Here is an 18,427-nt window from a genome sequence, read left to right as displayed (position 1 = left end):
AAGGAATCCAAAGAGGGCTAGGGAGGGGAGTGCATGGCTAGAAAAGGGGGTGGGGTGAGGTATCCAAGGCTTCCCGCCCCCAAAAAAGTGCCATGTAGGTAGGCGGAGTAAAAGTGGGGGCGCAAAAAACGCAGGACACGAGATCCAGGTGGCGCAGGCGAGGTGGCCGAAATAGGACAAAAAATTCGTACGAATTCGTATGGATACGTATAGTATGGTACGGTACATATCCATACAACGTAGGAAGACAACTATTAATGTCAGATACTTTGCTATTTAAGATAGAGAAATTGAATTCTGCTTATGATATGTGGTAAAGACTTGAGGAGTTCTATGGTTAGAAAAGTGCAACAAGCAAGGTTTATTGGTTGAAGAAATTGATGGACCTTTGTATGAAGGAAGGTACGGCCATGTCTCTACATTTGAATGAGTTTAACTCTATTTTCAGCCAGCTAGTTGCTGTGAAGATTAACATTGATGAAGAGTTAAAGGCAACAATTTTGCTATACACTTTGCTTGAAAATTGGGACACTTTTAAGACAGCAATGAGTAACTCCAATGCTATGCTGTTATATTCAGATATGGAGAGCTCTTTACTCATGAAAGAGCCAAATAGGCAAAATAATTTAGCAAGCAAGTCTTCCAATGCATTGCATACTAAAGGCAGTTCCCAGAAGGGCAAGTTTGAAAAGAAAGCATGCAGTAGGTCTCGTGGAAAAGATGTAGAGTGCAATCATTGTGGCAAGAAAGAACATTTCAAGCAGGATTGCTTTGAGTGGAAGAAAGAGAAGGGCAAGGGAAAAATCATTTATAATAGCAAAGATGAGAAAAGGGATAGCCAACATGCAAAGAAGAGTAGTGTGAAGATAGAGGAAGTCAATGTAGTCAATCATGAGAGTAACAGTGGCAATGATGTACTCTTTGCTCTTTCTTTTAGTACATAGTCATTGATTGGAGATTTTGATGATGACATGCACTCCTGGATTCTTGATTCAAGTGCTTCATTCTAGGTGACACCACACTGAGTGACTTTCTGACTATAGTGGTAGTAGACATAGTGTTGTCCACTTGTATGTGACAATTGCAGGGATTGGCAATGTGCAGTTGCCATTTCAACATGGTTTAGTGTTGACCTTGCATAATGCGAGGGATGTACCCCAGCTTAAAAAGAGCTTGATAAGCATAGAGCAACTAGATAGTGAAGGCTATCACAACATTTTTGGGGATGGCAAATGGAAGTTATGTAAGGAATCTAGGATTGTTGCTGAAGACTCTAAGAGTGATACTCTATATCCGTTACATGTATCTAGTGTGTGTGACCATATTGTCGCCATAACTGAGGAGCCAAGTGTGTCGTTGTGGCATGGCCAATTGGGACACATGAGTGAAATTAGAATGAAAGTGCTTTCTCGTTTGGGTTATTTGCCATGTTTGAGGTATGCTGATTTTGACCATTGTGATCATTGTATATTTGGTAAGCATGCTCAAACATCAGATAAAAAGTCTCTCTCGTTAAAGTCTTTACCCTTAGTACATTTAGATGTATGTGAGATGCTAGGGTTGTATCTAGGGGGAAATAAATATTTTATCATGTTTGTTGATGATGCCACACTCAAAGTATGGGTTTACCCAACCCATTGTAAAGACGAAGCATTAGATAAGTTTAAAAAATTCATGGCACTTGCTGAAAATATGACCAACAAGACATAAAAGTATCTTCGCTCTGACAATGGTGGAAAATATGTGTCAAAAGCCTTCCAGGCTTTTTGTGATAGCAAAGGGATAAAAAGGGAGCTCATTGTCCCCTTATAATTTGTCTCAAAATGATGTTGTAGAGTGTTTGAATAGGACTATTCAAGAGAAGGTCCATACGATGCTATCTTATGTTGCATTACCCCATGGATTTTGGGCAGAGGTTGTTATGATAGCCGTACACTTGAGAAATCAGTCATTGAACAGGTCTTTGGGGGAGGAGAGTCTCTTCAGAAGTGTGGTTAGGCAAGTCATCTTCGTATGCACACTTCAGAGTGTTTGGCTATGAGGCATTTGTACACATACGCAAGGAACAATGCAGCAAATTGGAGTCAAAAGTCCTGTAAATGCATTTTCCTAGGATATGGTGACGAGGGTGAAAAAGGTTATAGATTATGGGATCTCGAGAGAAGGAAAATTGTATGCAACAACGACAGGTTTGTTCTTGGTGCAAATTATGTTGCTGATTATGTCATGTTGACAGACTGTGGTGAACCGTCATGCTTTAAGGAAGCAATGGACAGAGAGGTTAGTAAGAAGTGGCATAAAGCTATGCTGTTAGAGATGGAGTTTCTAAAGAAGAACGGCACTTGGGACTTCTTGCATTCACCCAAGGGGCTGAAAGTCCTTATGCATATGCTAGTGTGATCATTGTTTTTGTGAATTGATTATGCAAATAACTCAATTCTTACAACTTGTATGATAGCTTAAGCATATCCAGATCATAGCTTTTAGTGTGAACATCGTGACTTTGAATGCTTCCGAGGTTAACCAATACTAATGAATGATAGCATGGAACAAAGATGCAAGTGTTAAGGTAGTACATCTTAAAATAGATAAGAATGAAGGAAAGCTACTTGTTTGTTGTGACCTTGTGGGATGCTAATGATAAAGTCAAATCCAACTTAGTGATGATTTTCAAGAGCTGAAGCTTAATGGGTTTACAAGATGAAGGCCACTTCTAGTTCCTCGCCTTGCCCAAGTACAAATCATGGCTTGTTGCAAAGGGGTACAAGCAGGAATATGGGATTGATTTTGATGAGTTCTTCTCTCTTGTAGTGAAGATGACTACTTTGCGGACCATATTGGGCTTGGTTGCATGTGAGGATATGGAACTCATACAGATGGATGTAAAGACTGCTTTCTTACATGGTGATGTGTATGAGGACATATAAATTCAATAGTCAAAAGGCTTTGCAGCAAAGGGGAAGGAAAAGATAGTATGTAAACTCAATAAAAGCTTGTATGGGCTGAAATAGGCACTGTGTGAATGGTATCATAGGTTTGATACATTCATACAATCTCAAGGATTCAAAAGGACTGAAGTGGATCACTACTTATATACCAAGAAGGTAGCAGATGACAGGCTTATTATGTTGGTTTTGTTACTTGTATATGGATGACATGCGGATTGCCGGTAGGGATGCTCATACTTTGGACACATTGAAGCAGAACCTACACAGTAGTTTTGACATGAAGGATCTTGGTGAGGCAAATCACATTCTTGGCATGTGTATACTCAGGGACAGATCGAAAGGTCTTTTTGATCTGTCACAACAAGAGTATGTATCCAATATTTTGTAGCGTTTCAATATGGAGGGGGGGGAAGCAATTGGCGTACCATTGTCTCCGTTTATGAAACTTAGTGCAGAGGACAGCTCTACATCTAATGATGAAAAGGTTGAAATGGCCAAGATTCCATATGGTTCAGCTGTGGATAGCTTGTTGTATGCTATGGTTGCTATACGTCGTGAATAGCATTTGTAGGGGGAGTGGTTAATAGGTACATGGCAAGAGCATTGGGAAGCAGTGAAAGGTTTCATGAGATATCTTTAAGGATACACATGATTTGTGCATCTGCTTTGGAAAGCAGAAGGCATTTGTCATTGGCTTTACGGGTGTAGACTATACTGGTCATGCTTATTGCTAAAAGTCTACTTCAAGATATGTATTTATCTTCATAGGGGAGCAGTTTCTTGGATCTCCAGTATGTAAACTCAATAAAAGCTTGTATGGGCTGAAATAGGCACTGTGTGAATGGTATCATAGGTTTGATACATTCATACAATCTCAAGGATTCAAAAGGACTGAAGTGGATCACTACTTATATACCAAGAAGGTAGCAGATGACAGGCTTATTATGTTGGTTTTGTTACTTGTATATGGATGACATGCGGATTGCCGGTAGGGATGCTCATACTTTGGACACATTGAAGCAGAACCTACACAGTAGTTTTGACATGAAGGATCTTGGTGAGGCAAATCACATTCTTGGCATGTGTATACTCAGGGACAGATCGAAAGGTCTTTTTGATCTGTCACAACAAGAGTATGTATCCAATATTTTGTAGCGTTTCAATATGGAGGGGGGGAAAGCAATTGGCGTACCATTGTCTCCGTTTATGAAACTTAGTGCAGAGGACAGCTCTACATCTAATGATGAAAAGGTTGAAATGGCCAAGATTCCATATGGTTCAGCTGTGGATAGCTTGTTGTATGCTATGGTTGCTATACGTCGTGAATAGCATTTGTAGGGGGAGTGGTTAATAGGTACATGGCAAGAGCATTGGGAAGCAGTGAAAGGTTTCATGAGATATCTTTAAGGATACACATGATTTGTGCATCTGCTTTGGAAAGCAGAAGGCATTTGTCATTGGCTTTACGGGTGTAGACTATACTGGTCATGCTTATTGCTAAAAGTCTACTTCAAGATATGTATTTATCTTCATAGGGGAGCAGTTTCTTGGATCTCCAGGCTATAGATATGTGTTGCATTGTCTACTACAGAGGCAAAGTATGTGGCTGCCACACTGAGGCATGCAAGGAGGCCTTATGGCTTTCATGTCTAGTGGGAGAGCTTGGCATTACCAAGATCCTTGTCCTCCATTGGGATAGTTAGAGTGCTATCATGGTAGCATGGAACCCCGTCTTTCATGCAAAGATGAAGCACATACAGGTGAAGTATCACTTTATTTAGGGATATACTTGACAACAAAAGCATTGAGCTTGGTAAGGTACATATGGATGATAACGTTGCAAATCTTCTCATGAACGGTCTTCCAACAGAGAGGTTTGCTCATTGCCGACATATAATGGGAGTTGGATAGTATATTTGTTTCAGCTTTGTATATACTTAAACTTGGCTAATTTTTTTCTTCAACCTTAAGGCACGCTACCTTTAGGAGGGAGGTTGTTGGGAATAAAGGGCTCTCGTGGCTTTTATATGTGCATGGGTGTGAACGCACCCTTAGCACTTGTACTTTTATATATCTATCTCAAAAACCTAAAAGAGGTACACTCTATTGTACCCACACATTGTGCATCTCTCTCACTACTACTCTCTATTGTTGCTCACGTTTTGATCTCTATTTGTTATTGCTATCGCTGACCATTGCATCTCAGCTGTGCGTCGCTCACTTTAGAGCATTTTTTTTTATTGTCTAGCTTTGAGACATGATATAGAGCAGGTTGCCAAGACATACATCGTATGTCAGAAAGTAAAGCATGATAGCAAAATATGTTGGGTTTGTCGCAGCCCTTGTCTATTCTAGACACGCCTTGGCAGAGTGTTGCTATGGACTTTATCTTTGAGCTTCCTAGGATACCTATAGGGAATGATTGGATATGGACTATCATATGCAGGTTTAGTAAACACACCCATTTTATTGTGGTGAGAAAGAAGATAAAGGCTAATCATGTGGCATGTTTATACTTGCAACATATCTTTAAGTACCGTGGTATGCTAGAGTCAATCATTTGATCAGGATTCTCAAATGACCAGTTTATTTTGGAAGGGGTTGTTTGAGAGTATGGTACCACGGTAAAATTCTCATTATTCTTCCATCCGCAAACAAATGGTCAGTTTGAAGAGGCAAATTCCTCAGTGTCAGATCTTTTGAGGTACTATAATTTAGAACATAAGATATAATGGAAGCAATATTTGCCATTAGTAGAGTTTGCATACAATAGTATGGTGCATAGTTCCAATAGCAAAGCTCCATTTGAGGTGGTTAAGGGTGGCAAGAAGATACCACCTGTTTTGCACACTAAGGATAAGATCTTTAAGGTTGACCGCTATGTGGAAAGCTTGGATATAGCCTATGCAAAGATAAAGTATGCACGTCAAAGATCTTAAGAAAAGCAAAAGAAAGCAACTGATCGCTATAGACGTGCTCCACACTTCATAGAGGGTGATTATGTATTGCTACGTTTTGAAAAGATAAGGTTGAAAAAGTGAAAGGTAGAGAGATATTGTATCTAAAGTTGAGTATGAGATACTATGGGCCCTTCCAAGTGTTGGAGAAGATCACTGATATTGCAAATCGGCTGAAATTATCTCCACATCGGCTAATACAAAATTCCTTTCATGTTACTTTGTCGAGGCCTTTTCATGGTGATGTGCCATAGGATGTCTGTGCTGAAATTCAGCCTGAGGCTGAGGAGCTAGATGAGATATTATTATTTGAGTAAATTTTAGCACATAAGGAAAGAAAGGTTAGAGGTAAAGTTTCCAGAAGATATTTGGTGAAAATTCAGAACTATTTATAAATGGATGCTAAGTGGTTTGAACAGGATGATTTGACGGACCATCCTCAGTTGTTGCAGCTTTATCTAGGTGCCTTTCAATCAGAGCTGACTTTGGTTTGGGCTCAGTCAGGGTCAACAAGGCAGGGGTCGAGAGCAATGTGTGATGCTCAAGGTGGAGGTAGCACTTCGACTCTAGTTTTGGACAGCTCTTGCATATAGTGAATATTGGACGTATTTAGCATGCATCCAAGGTACTGTGCTAATAGTATGTCTGCCATGAGGTCACTATTTAGTGTACTAGTAACTGTGAGATGTATGCACATGAGTACGGGTTTTACCACATCATGGAAACTATACTTTAGCATTGGTTTGAGATCAGTTTCAGATCACATTTGCATCAGATTGTGATCAGTTTTCAAATCAGCATATGATCAATTTATGCTTAGTTATCAATGGTTTTCAGCTGCTTCTACCGACACTAGCATGTTTAGTGAATGCCATTGACATTTCAGCTATGGTTTATGTTGAGTTTATACTTTACTATGGTTGCTTAGTTAGAATACTTTAGACACATGAGAAATAGATGCGTCCAATGAGTTTCTAGGAACAGTTTTGGACTATTTTTTAGTTTTATGTTATGTTTATACTTGTTGGTAGTTTTTAACTAGTGTTAGACATGTGGCATGGCATACCAATAGTGTCCAATGTTGTGTTGACTATGATGCCTTATGGAAATTCTAGTCTAGTATACTTTTGCTTTGGCACATTGTAGTGCAATCGAGGATGATTGCAGAGATTTCAAGGGGGAGGTATGTTAAGGGAAGTGAAAATTTTGAGATGCTTTGCTCTTGCTAGTAACATTTGATTAATTTAATAATCAAATGTGCAATGTTGTTAGGCACATGTGATGCACATGGGCGTTATTTCAAGGTAATAGGCCAAGGACCCTGAGGAAGCAGTGGGTGTCATAGGCAAAAGTTGTGACAAGTTATGCTAGCTAGGTTTTGGATGTCAATTGGTGTTAGTTTGACCCTACGACCATTAGTTGACCAATAAGTGTCAATGATGACATTAGAGACTCGGTACTAAATAATTAATTTGTGCCTGTCCAAGGGTCAATTAAGGTTGGAGACCACTTGGGGTTGCAAATGGCCTAGCCAATTAAATTGTCTATGGGCACACCTAATTTTGGGTAGGGTCAAAAGGGCTGATATTAATTTTCAGAATTAATTAATTCTGAAAAATAATTAATTAGCCAAAAAATGGTTGGAAAATGGGATTAGAAGGCTGCCACGTGCTAAAAATACCCATGCAATGGGGAGAAGGCTGTTTGGGGGGCTAGAGAGACTCATTGAGTGTATCCAAGCACAGAGAGAGAGAGAGAGAGAGAGAGAGAGAGAGAGAGAGAGAGAGGGTGCTGCTGGTCAGATTTTGGGGCAGGAAACAACCATTTGCAGCAGGTGACAGCAGCCATAGGCCTTTAGGAGGCAGGTGACAATAGGAAAGCACTTTTGTGGGGCTGGCGACAGTATTCTGGAGGCTCCAAGCAGCATGCGACTGCATTAATTGCTGATATGAGCAGGTTGCAAGCAGATTTAGGGGTTTTCCCATGCAAAAACTCTGAATTTTCTCTCTGTATCATCGTGATATTTCTTTCTCCCTTGCATACAATTACTCCACACCTAGGCCAATCTATGGTATCAAAGCTGGCTTCTCCATAGCCATTGCTTGTGACCAATGTTTGCCATTGAGCATCACAATGTGGCCGGTTGCTACTCGGGTCACTACCTTTGAGGTAGTTCTCATCTTCACTTGGGGATGGTTGTGCAACTGGTTGGCAATAAATTTTCATTCTGATACAACATCTCTAATTTCTTGACCACTCAAGCTAGCTATTTTTTTGCCAATTTTAGTTGCTACTACTACCTTCGCAATTAGGAGTACCTCATTCAAACCTTCCAATAGGGCCAAGCTTTTGGAGTGTTGCCATAAGGAGTTCCCACCTTGAAGGTTATTGATAATAACTTGCAAAGTTTGTAACAAAGCCACATGTAGCCTAGTAGGCAGCATTACCCTTGTGGGAGCTTTCGCTCAACCGCCAAGACCCACGGACCGCTTATTGTTTCAAGTGTTCCAAGCCGAGCACTAATGGCTACCTCTCACAAAACCGACGCGCCATCCATATTTACGGGTGTAGTTCGAGTTACCTCCTCTCCCGCGCACTCCGGTAGCTCCACGATCCAAGTGCAAGCTTCAAGCAAGCTCCATCCTCAAGCTCCACACTCCAAGCTCCATTGCCGCGAGCAAGATAAGAGAAGAGAAGAGAAGAGAAGAAGAGAGGAGAAGACGGAGAGCTTCTCCTCCTCGATCCCTCACCCTCACACTCTCACTCCCTCACACTCTCGCACTCCCTCTCTCAAGCACAAGCTCAAGCAAGCAAGAACAAGAAGAAGAAGAAGAAGAGGAGAGCTACTTTTGGCCACACACAAGAATGAGCTTCTCATTCACTTTTCAACTTTATATACAAAACCCTAAATCCCTTTTGTGCGGTCATCCCCTTTTCTCCTTTTTTACATGGACGGCCGTAGCCTAGGCCCTTTTTCCCATTGTCCTTCTATCTCCCTAGCTTCCTTTCCACCGCCCGTCTACATTTACAAATTGCACGGGTGAGAGCCCGACGCTCTTTGACAAGATTTCAGGGTGCGCCTTTTTATTTTAAAATGCACATTTTCCCTTTTGCATTTTCCTTGGACTTTTAAGGTTGCCCTTGCGCTTTTGGCATTTTCTCCTATTCTTTCTTCAATTGGGCTACATTTTTTTCGCCTTTGCCCTGTGTCTTTTTTATTTCCTTTTGCTTTGCTTTCTTCGTGTTGGGGTTAACAGTACCCCCCTCCTAGATGAGTGCCAGTCCCATGGCACTCACTGTTGTAGGTAGCAGGCGTTAGTATGCACCGAAGACATGGGTGACAAGGACGCCTGTGGTTTCCATGGAGGAGTGTTGGTGGTGGTGTGGAAGAAGGTCCTGGGGGCTTGTTGGTGGCCAAGGTGGCTGGTGGAAGGTTGTTGGAGTTGGTGGTAGGGCTATTCTGTGTTGTGGATTGCATTGATGGCCAGCACAAGTGTTGGCTTGTTGGGGATTCTGCACATGACGATTCTTTGCGGGCTTGTCGGATGGTAAGGGATAAGCATTCAGAGTTGGGTGTTGATGAAGAGCCAACGACACTTTCGTTGGAGTCTTCAATACCTGCAATTGAAAACCTCTCATGCGGTCTCTCCCTAAGGGTATTGCTAGTCTTCTCTATTGTGCACAAGACATAGTGCAATTAGTTTGGGAGATAGGTCGAACTCTAAGCAAGCTGAGAGTATTGTCCTACACTTGAGGACCCAAACTGTGTATATACTTCGGTGCAGGTATTATGTGAGTGCTCGTGCATACTTAGATATTACGTAGTTAGAAGACCGTGGGCTAGTTTCGCGTAATAATGTGTTGATGAAGCAAAGTTGTCCATGTTGAGAAGAAGTACACGTGAAGGTATATAAGACATCCTTTGCTTGTGACCGCACGATGTAGCATAATTGAATACAGGGACACCGCACTTTTGGCAGCTGGAAGCTATTGGACTTGCTTGATGAGGACGGTGTACTTTTCATGGCGAATCGTGCGGTGCTTACCATCACTGATTGCAATGGTACTAAGGCAGAGTGCAAGAGAGAATTGTGCAAGTGGGTCAGGGTGACAGGTCTAACCATAGGCGAGACAAGCTCCCTAGGTATGTGCTGCCCTTGATGTGCCTTGAACAATTGTGGGTGATGCTAAAGGGCTAGGGGACTAAGGATGGAGCCAGTCGAACAAGGTCACTGGACGTACCTAATTTAAGGACCCCTAGGTGCTGTGTTGTGATTGTGGGTGCTTCTTATCTTTTCGTTCGTTTCTTTTTTTCTTTTTTCTGTTTTCTTCTTCTTTTTTTTGTTTCTTTTTTTGTGTTTTTTTCTTGCTTTCTTTTGTTCTTTTTGTTTTTTTTGGACTTGCTTGAGTGCAACCATTACAATATGTTGAGGCTATCAGCCTTCAATGGGTTGGAAAATGTCAAGCTTCGAAGGCTCAGGAAATGGATATTACAGTGATGATTGTGCCCTAGCCTCGTTGTTAGAGAAGTAGTTGTTGAGATGGGGAGATACACTTGAGATATTGCAAACCTCCTTGCGACACACGCGATGTTGGTACAATTGAGGTAACGACTGCCGTGAGCCAACTATAGAGCTTAACCTAGAAAGAGAGCGTAGCCCATGAATATGCTTTGGGCCATGCAATGTGGGCAGTCGGCAAGGGTGATTTTTGCTTTCGGCAGCGTGGCTTTGCCGCAGCTCTTTGTGGGGTTGATGGTCTTGCGGTGATCGGGCATTGAACACTTTCGCATGACGACCTGCATCATCCTGCATCTACTCGTCACTTCATGAGAGTACATGCATGGTATATGCCGCAACTATAATAAACCAGTGCAACGCAATGAGACATCACTTATCTGAATTCTATGGTGTTGACTTAGATATTTATCACCTGCGCTTGATTAGCTTTTTCTTTTGCTAAAGACGTGAAATACATTAAACGCAGATATGAAAAGTTCGTACAATTGGGGAACATGTCAATACTTAACCATTTGAAGACAAAGAGTCCTGGCCAGGTAGCTTTTAATAAGCCTTTATACAACATGGGACTACTCTATTTGTACAAGGCGGGGCGAGTCTGGGTGGTCGGGCGATTGGGGCTCTGCTGGTGCGGGGCTCCCGTGGGGTTGGGCAGGGAACATGTCGGACGGGACATGAATGGTGTAGTAACGGGCCGCCACCATTTCCAAAATGCCTCTAAATAGTTAATTGAATTCTTCCCTGTCCTGAGCTGCCCTTTCTGCCCTTGAGCATCTGGTGCCCGAGTGTACGTGGGGGGTTTGGGCCACTGGCGTTGCCACATGCTGCGCGTTGCTTTGAGTCTCGACTTTCTTGGCCCGGGGGTTATTCGGCCTTCGTCCGGGACGGTGTCGCTTAGGGCTTCGCTTTTTCGCATACCTCTTGAGGGTGGGCATGTAGCGCACCGGTGGAGGGGTGTGTACTGGATGTTCCCGTCGGCAAGCGGAGAGCGTCTTTGCAAGCTAGCTGTCCTAGGCTCTCCATCTTTTCCTCGTAGGGGGACCTGCAAGGTGCGAACCAAGGGTTAGACCTTGATACAGGATACAACTATTCGCATGGAAGGGATTTTAGTGTGTTTATCAAGCGCATATGACAAGAAGGGGAGGGGTGAGGCATACAATGTTTGTTGTAGAGGGATGGTCCTCATGATGATGTTCGTTTTGCCTCCAGTCATTAGCAGATATTGGCTTATGCTAAGTTGTGTGGACTGGTTGTCATGGAGTGGGACAGGGCACATCCTTGAAAGGATAGAGCAAAAAGGGAAGGTGTATAGAAAGGGACTACACCCTGTCTACACCATCAGAGTTGTTGGTCAAGGCTTCCTATGGCGGTAATGTGGGTTGCATGCCCTTCACTTGGAGGTGGGGATGGTCACACGGCTTTTAAATGCGTGATGAGAGGAGGACTTGAGGAGCTTAGTTTGTCAGACCCAACTCTTCTCCGTGCACTTGACAATCATTGCTTGTGTGTGTTGACATTGTTTATACACGGTGACACAAAAATCAGTGTTTATTTATATACATATTTATGAATCCATGTCACTTCACGAGGATAAGAACCAAGTGTAGAACTCGGGTTTGTACCGGAGCGTGGCACACGCATCCAGCACTCGTGGCAGCTTACTTAGTACCGATAGATATTTTGCTACATCGAGCAGCATGGAACCTTGTCTGAGCCTACTGGCAACGTGTAACTCCTCCTCAGTGAGAACCTTATCAATCAAAGGGCTCTCTAGGCTAGTTCCAGCTAAGTCCGTACCCCGAATGTCAGTCAGCACTCGAAGGGAAGTTGGTGCCACATAGGTTGGGTCTCTTTGAGACCGCCATTTGACCAATCGCTCCTCAGAGACTGTCATGATCTGAGCCTCTAGTTCAGCCATTACAACGCGGCATTCGCACCAACGCTGCTCAAATTGACTCTGGCCTGCTGAAGTCGCTTTAGTTGCTCTATGTCGACGAGATTCGGTCGGCAGAGCACTTCATTGACCGTGACGGTTAAGCGCAGTTCGTCAGCCTCCTAGTCAGAGATGAGTTGCATGCGTTCATGTAAGAGCTTGTTATAGTGCTCGTCAAGATGTTCTTGCTCTTTCCAAGATAAGGGGAATGGTAAGTATTCTTCGAGCTGCTCCTTAGGAAATGCGCCCATGTCCGCAAGGACGTAGACACGTGCGAACACTTTGAGCTTAGCATCCAACTCAGTTAAGCATTCCGTGACACTTCTATGTTCAACGAAGGCTTGCTCGGTTGCCATCTCATGCAAGGTTCTAGGAGTTTCCTTAGGCTTTAGCATAGCTGGGGGCTCGGGCCTAGATGAGCAAGATTGGTCAACGCTAGGATTGCTTAGGCTCTTGGGGTTTCCATGTTTCTCCTGAGGCTTCGCTATTGCGTCATGGTTCTCCTTGGATGTGACTGGTATAGGTTTGTTACCGTGTTGTGACAGCATTATATCCACTCTTGATTGGCCAATGCAAGTTCTGTTGTTGCAAGCAGCCATTGATGGTAATGACTGCGTTGATTTTTCAGAGCACACGGATGTGTCTGAGGTTTCACCGCTATTAGGGGAGACATCAATGGATTCACTGGTGGATGGACTTGATGCTTTATTCCCCAGCTCTCCAACGCTCTTGGTCTCAACGTTCTTGGGGTCCACAACCACCTGCAACTGTTGTTGTTTTCGCTGTTTTCTCCTCTTTTTCTTGGTCAGCGCAGGTGCATCTAATGGCTCAGGACCTTGGGCTAGGTCGACCACTGATGTGCTTGGTTGGGCCTCAGCATTTTCCTTCTCTAGTGTGTCCTCATGGGACCTAGTCGTGGCCTGCGGAATAGCCTTGTCAGGTTGAGTGGTTCGATGCGCCACCTCCTTAACCACATCTTTGAGAGGTTTCTCCTCAAGCCTAGGCTTTAGGTGCTTAGGAAGGGCTGGAGTTGTTAATGAAGTTGGTTGTGACACCTTCTCCACATGTAAACTACTAAGGACACGTTCCGCAAGGAGTCTTGTCACGGACAAGGGCTGTGACTGCTGTGATCCCTGATTTGAAGTAGTAGCAGCTAGTTTAATGGACTTGCTACTATTGGTGGATTGCGGTGTCAAGTCCTTAGAGCAATTGGAAGTGGTCATGTCTTTTGTTTCCCTTAGAGCATTCACTTGCGTAGATCATATTCGTTGATTTAGCCACGGTGGATTGCACAGATACATCCTTAGATTGAGAGCTAAGGGTGGTGTCGTGTCTTGTCTCTTGGACATTTGGAAGCTTTGATGTAGGCCGAGATTGGGATTGAGTAGCCGCACTTGATGAGTGTTGTGCTTCCTGTGTCCGTTTAGGGAAAGAGGGTGTAGGAGACTTGGGACTCCTAAGTGGCTTTGATACTGGCTTGGAGATTTGCTCATGGCTGTTAGATGATGTTGCTATTTGCTTTGTTGAGTATTTAACCTTGCCATGAGCAATGTTGTGCCTATGATGCCTGCTATCCTCTTGGGGAATCAAAGGTTCCTTGGGCACTAGTGGCTTTTGTGTATCCTCAACGATTACATCTGATGTCTGCTTGTCAAGCACGCTAGGTTGAGGATTTACCCTCCAATTGGTCCCGTTGGGTTTCTTGATTTCGACCATGAGGGGCTCAGTCACTCCACTGTTTTTGACTTGAGACTTGGTTCTTCATTTAGATCTCCTCCTACGCCTCTTTGCTTTTGACATAATTTGGGCGTCTGACAGAGGTGGTTTAGCAGGGGGTTTTGGTACCCAAATCCATCGGTTGCCTGCATAATACCCTTGAGCACGAAGCAACGCCTTGGATATTCATCGTGGCGTTGTGCTAGCTCTCCATCGATGCCTGCGTCTATAAGGCTTGGGCTTCTTTTGGGGTCTCCTACGATATTTGTAAGTCCAAAGCCTATCCTTGGCATTGGCTCTTGACCTTCTTGGTTCAGGCATGGCGTTACTCACTGGCTCTCGTTGTTCGACCTGTGCTTGTATTAACTCTTCCAACAAGTCCTTGCTCTCGTTAATGGGCTTGACTGTTACGTCAGCACCTCTCTTGCCTTTCCCTCGAGGTTTGCTGAGGTCACCCTTGCTAAATGTCGTGACTATCCTCACACTCGGTAGTATCAAGTGTATCCTCTGAGCTACGTAGTCAGCCTCACACTTGGTAGCCTTTTTGAAGGGCCTTCCTAGGAGGATTTCCTTTCCACCATTCTCGCTATTGGGAAGAACATAGAATAGGAGTGGCAAGCTTTCTATTTCAACTGTTACAACGATTTTGCACTTCCCTAGAAGTGCTTGTGGGTGTTTCCGGTAAGGATTAAGAGTTGCATCTGTCGGTGTGAGCTCTAGTTGGCCTAGTAGGGTCCATGATTCATAGGTCAAGATATTAAAATCTGCTCCTTCATCAATTAGAGCATCAATAGTATGCTCTCTTTTCGCGGTGAGTTTGACCCTAAGATAAGTAGGTGGTACTATGTCTTCATCTTCCGGGTCTTGGCTTGTAAATTTAAGCCTTCTGACAGATGCCCTTGAGTTCTCGACTGCACGACCAGATGTGGATTCTCCACTTGTGCCTTGGATCGTCAGTGTAGTGCTATTCAAGGAGCATCTATCGTCAGGACTGTCATATCTAGTCATTCTCGCTATTGTAGCTTGGTGTTGTTGCTTTCCGCTTTGACTAGATGCAGTCCGAATGCAACACGTATGTGTTTTTGCAGTGTGGCCTTTTTGCCCTTGTTGGCTAGATGGGCCCTTTGAGGTTCTAGGGTCTCTGTTTGTCTCTATTCGGGCACGGGCTTTTGGTCGCTCTTTTGCAAGGGAGAATCCATGCTCGTGTAGAGCCATTACTACACTAGGGTCCAATTTGGAGGACCTGTCACGGCGCGCGTTTTCCCTTCAACCTACTTGGGGGAGGTGCGGAGGGGGTAGAGCCTCCTCTGCGGGGGTCCGGGGGAGGCAGTCCCCCCCGGCCCGCAGGGCCGTTACGGTAAACGCCATACGCAATTTGGAGGACCGTTTATAGCCAAATTTTGAACTATGTGCTCTAAATTTTAGCCCAATGACGGATCTGTGATGCGCCTTTAGCTCTACGTAGCCTTTGGGGTCAATTTCGGGGTTTAGATGCGTCAAAATTTGTGTTCTAGATACCTATCCGATTTTGACAATTTTTTGTCCGATTCTCAGATGTCCGATTTTCAAGAGTCCGATTATCAGAATCGGACGTCCGATTTTGGGTTGGTCCGATCGGCCTAGTGGTCCGATTTTGGTCACGCCCGATTCTAGGAGTTGGATCGAAAAAGCGGTCCGATTTTCAAATTGGTCCGATTTTGGGAATCGGATCGGATAGGGTGGTCCGATTCTGGCTGGTCCGATTTCGGACTGGTCCGATTTTGGACGGTCCGATTCTGGGTGGTCCGAGTGTTCGAGTGTCCGAGTCGGACGGGTTGGTCCGATCGAACGGGATTGGTCCGATCGAACGGGGTTGGTCCGATCGGACGGCAGTCCGAGCGTCCGAGTCCGAGCGTCTGAGTGGTCCATTTTCCAAAATCGGACGGGTTGGTCCGAGTGGTCCGATCGGACGGTTGTCTGAGCGTCCAATTATGGACTGGTCCAAGTGGTCCGAGTCCCAGTATCCGAGTATGGACTGGTCCGATTCTGGGACTTGGACGGCCTGGTCCGACTACGCGGCCGATAGCCCGCGAGTTGCACGCGATGCCTTTAGACTTACGTCTACTACACGAATCGTCCAGCGCCTTCCAGATAGGTGCAAGACACTACAAGGGAATGCCACACATGCTTGGAACCACTGTGGTGCTCAAATCAAACGGCACTCCAAGGATCTGTGCCCCTATTTCCCTGTTTTAGCCTGTTATACAGCAACAGAGAACCCTACTGTTTGTTTCTTTTTCTTTGTTTTTTCCTATCCTAAATGCATCCAAATTACAAAGTAAATACCTGCTCTACTCCATCTCATAACATAAATCTCCAAAAATAAAAAAACCTACTTGCCAAGGAGATTGAATACCATCTTTAACCCCCTCACTTCCTACCTACCTCAAGCACCGGTTCGGGGGAAATCCCTTACTTTGATGCTCGATTCGAAGCGCGCAAGCGCTCAAGGCTTGAATCCGTTGGTCCCGGCAACGGAACCAAAATGTGGGAGCTTTCGCTCAACCGCCAAGACCCACGGACCGCTTATTGTTTCAAGCGTTCCAAGCCGAGCACTAATAGCTACCTCTCATATAACCGACGCGCCATCCATATCTACGGGTGCAGTGAGTTTACCTCCATGCCGTTCGAGTTACCTCCTCTCCTGCGCACTCCGGTAGCTCCATGATCCAAGTGTAAGCTTCAAGCAAGCTCCATCCTCAAGCTCCATACTCCAAGCTCCATTGCCGCGAGCAAGACAAGAGAAGAGAAGAGAAGAGAAGAAAAGAGGAGAAGATGGAGAGCTTCTCCTCCTCGGTCCCTCACCCTCACACTTTCACTCCCTCACACTCTCGCACTTCCTCTCTCAAGCACAAGCTCAAGCAATCAAGAAGAAGAAGAAGAAAAAGAGGCGAGCTACTTTTGGCCACACACAAGAATGAGCTTCTCATTCACTTTTCAACTTTATATATAAAACCCTAAATCCCTTTTGGGCGGTCATTCCCTTTTTCCCTTTTTTACATGGACGGCCGTAGCCTAGGTCCTTTTTCCCATTGTCCTTCTATCTCCCTACCTTCCTTTCCACCGCTCGTCTACATTTACAAATTGCACGGGTGAGAGCCCGGCGCTCTTTTACAAGATTTTAGGGTGCGCCTTTTTATTTTAAAATGCACCTTTCCCCTTTTGCATTTGCCTTGGACTTTTAAGGTTGCCCTTGCGCTTTTGGCCTTTTCTCCTATTGCTTCTTCAATCGGGCTACCTTTTTTCCGCCTTTGCCCTGCGTCTTTTTTATTTCCTTTTGCTTTGCTTTCTTTGTGTTGGGGTTAACAAGCCTATAGATTTGAACTATAGCCATCTCCTCCAACCGTCGCTTGCTATGGACTCTAATTGCCGCCACCTTACTTTAGAGCCACTAGTGCAAGCAAGGATTGTATGATCTACTGCTTGAATAGAGATACTGCTAAGAATTTGGATCCCTATGCAAAATGGTCAGTGCGTCTATGGTGTGCCACGTTGTTGACACCCTCTTTGCAGTATCGACTTCCTCACTATGCTACCTATGCCCAATTACCAATAGTGGAAGATTGTTGGCTAGATGCTCAATGCTTTATCACCATTCTTTGCAAAATTGCCACCCTAGGTTGACGTCGCTTGTTGTCACCACCCATTCCAACTAGCACCATTGCTTGAGGCCATTGCTACAACACCGTCGCCCAAACTTCTAGAGCTTCCCTGGTCACCATTCCCCAAACTTTTAGAGGTTCCCTAGTCTATACTACCTCTCGCTGGTGTTGTCATGGAAGCCATTGCTATTAGCATCGCCCATGGCGCACATTGCACCACCATGGTTGCAACAATGCGCCCTCTTAGCAATGCCACCTTTTGCTACACGTGGGGCTATTGATACATTGTCTAGCTCTTCTCCAATTTGTCACCTCCTTCATGCGGCACTCTTCAGTGAGTTGTCATGTAGTTAAAGCTTCGCCAGTCAAGGAGTGTTGCTGCCTTCTCCAACACCTTCTCTCAGTTGCCTATCTATTTCAATTCTTGCCACAGAACATAAAAGTGATGCCTTGCTATGGCCCAACTCCACACTCTCTCTATAGCCAGTAGGGGCATTAATTGGTGTATAAAATTTTGGGATTTTCAGTTTTCCCTAAAATTTCCACCAATTGCACCTCCAAATTTGGGGTTTTTCAATCGAATCAAAGCAATTCACTTCTAATTCCACACGGTAGGAGCCCATAATGTTGGGAGGAACCTACCTTTTTGCAAACATGATGGCTCACTAGACTTCTCTTAGGGACTATAGGCAGTTGGGTGGCATTCTTCTAG

General features: G+C 44.4%; 1 protein-coding gene across 8 annotated transcripts in view; it reads left to right on the top strand.

Moving 5' to 3' along the window:
* Positions 1-18,427, top strand: part of LOC148025521 (dynein regulatory complex subunit 2-like) — a 152,445-nt gene that overhangs the window by 84,175 nt on the left and 49,843 nt on the right. The window lies entirely within an intron of this gene.

Source organism: Lygodium microphyllum, chromosome 14 (assembly GCF_053477565.2).
Source record: "Lygodium microphyllum isolate KBCC chromosome 14, Lygodium_microphyllum_v1.1.10, whole genome shotgun sequence".
Classification (NCBI taxonomy): domain Eukaryota; kingdom Viridiplantae; phylum Streptophyta; class Polypodiopsida; order Schizaeales; family Lygodiaceae; genus Lygodium; species Lygodium microphyllum.
This window is presented reverse-complemented; position numbering and strand designations above follow the sequence as displayed.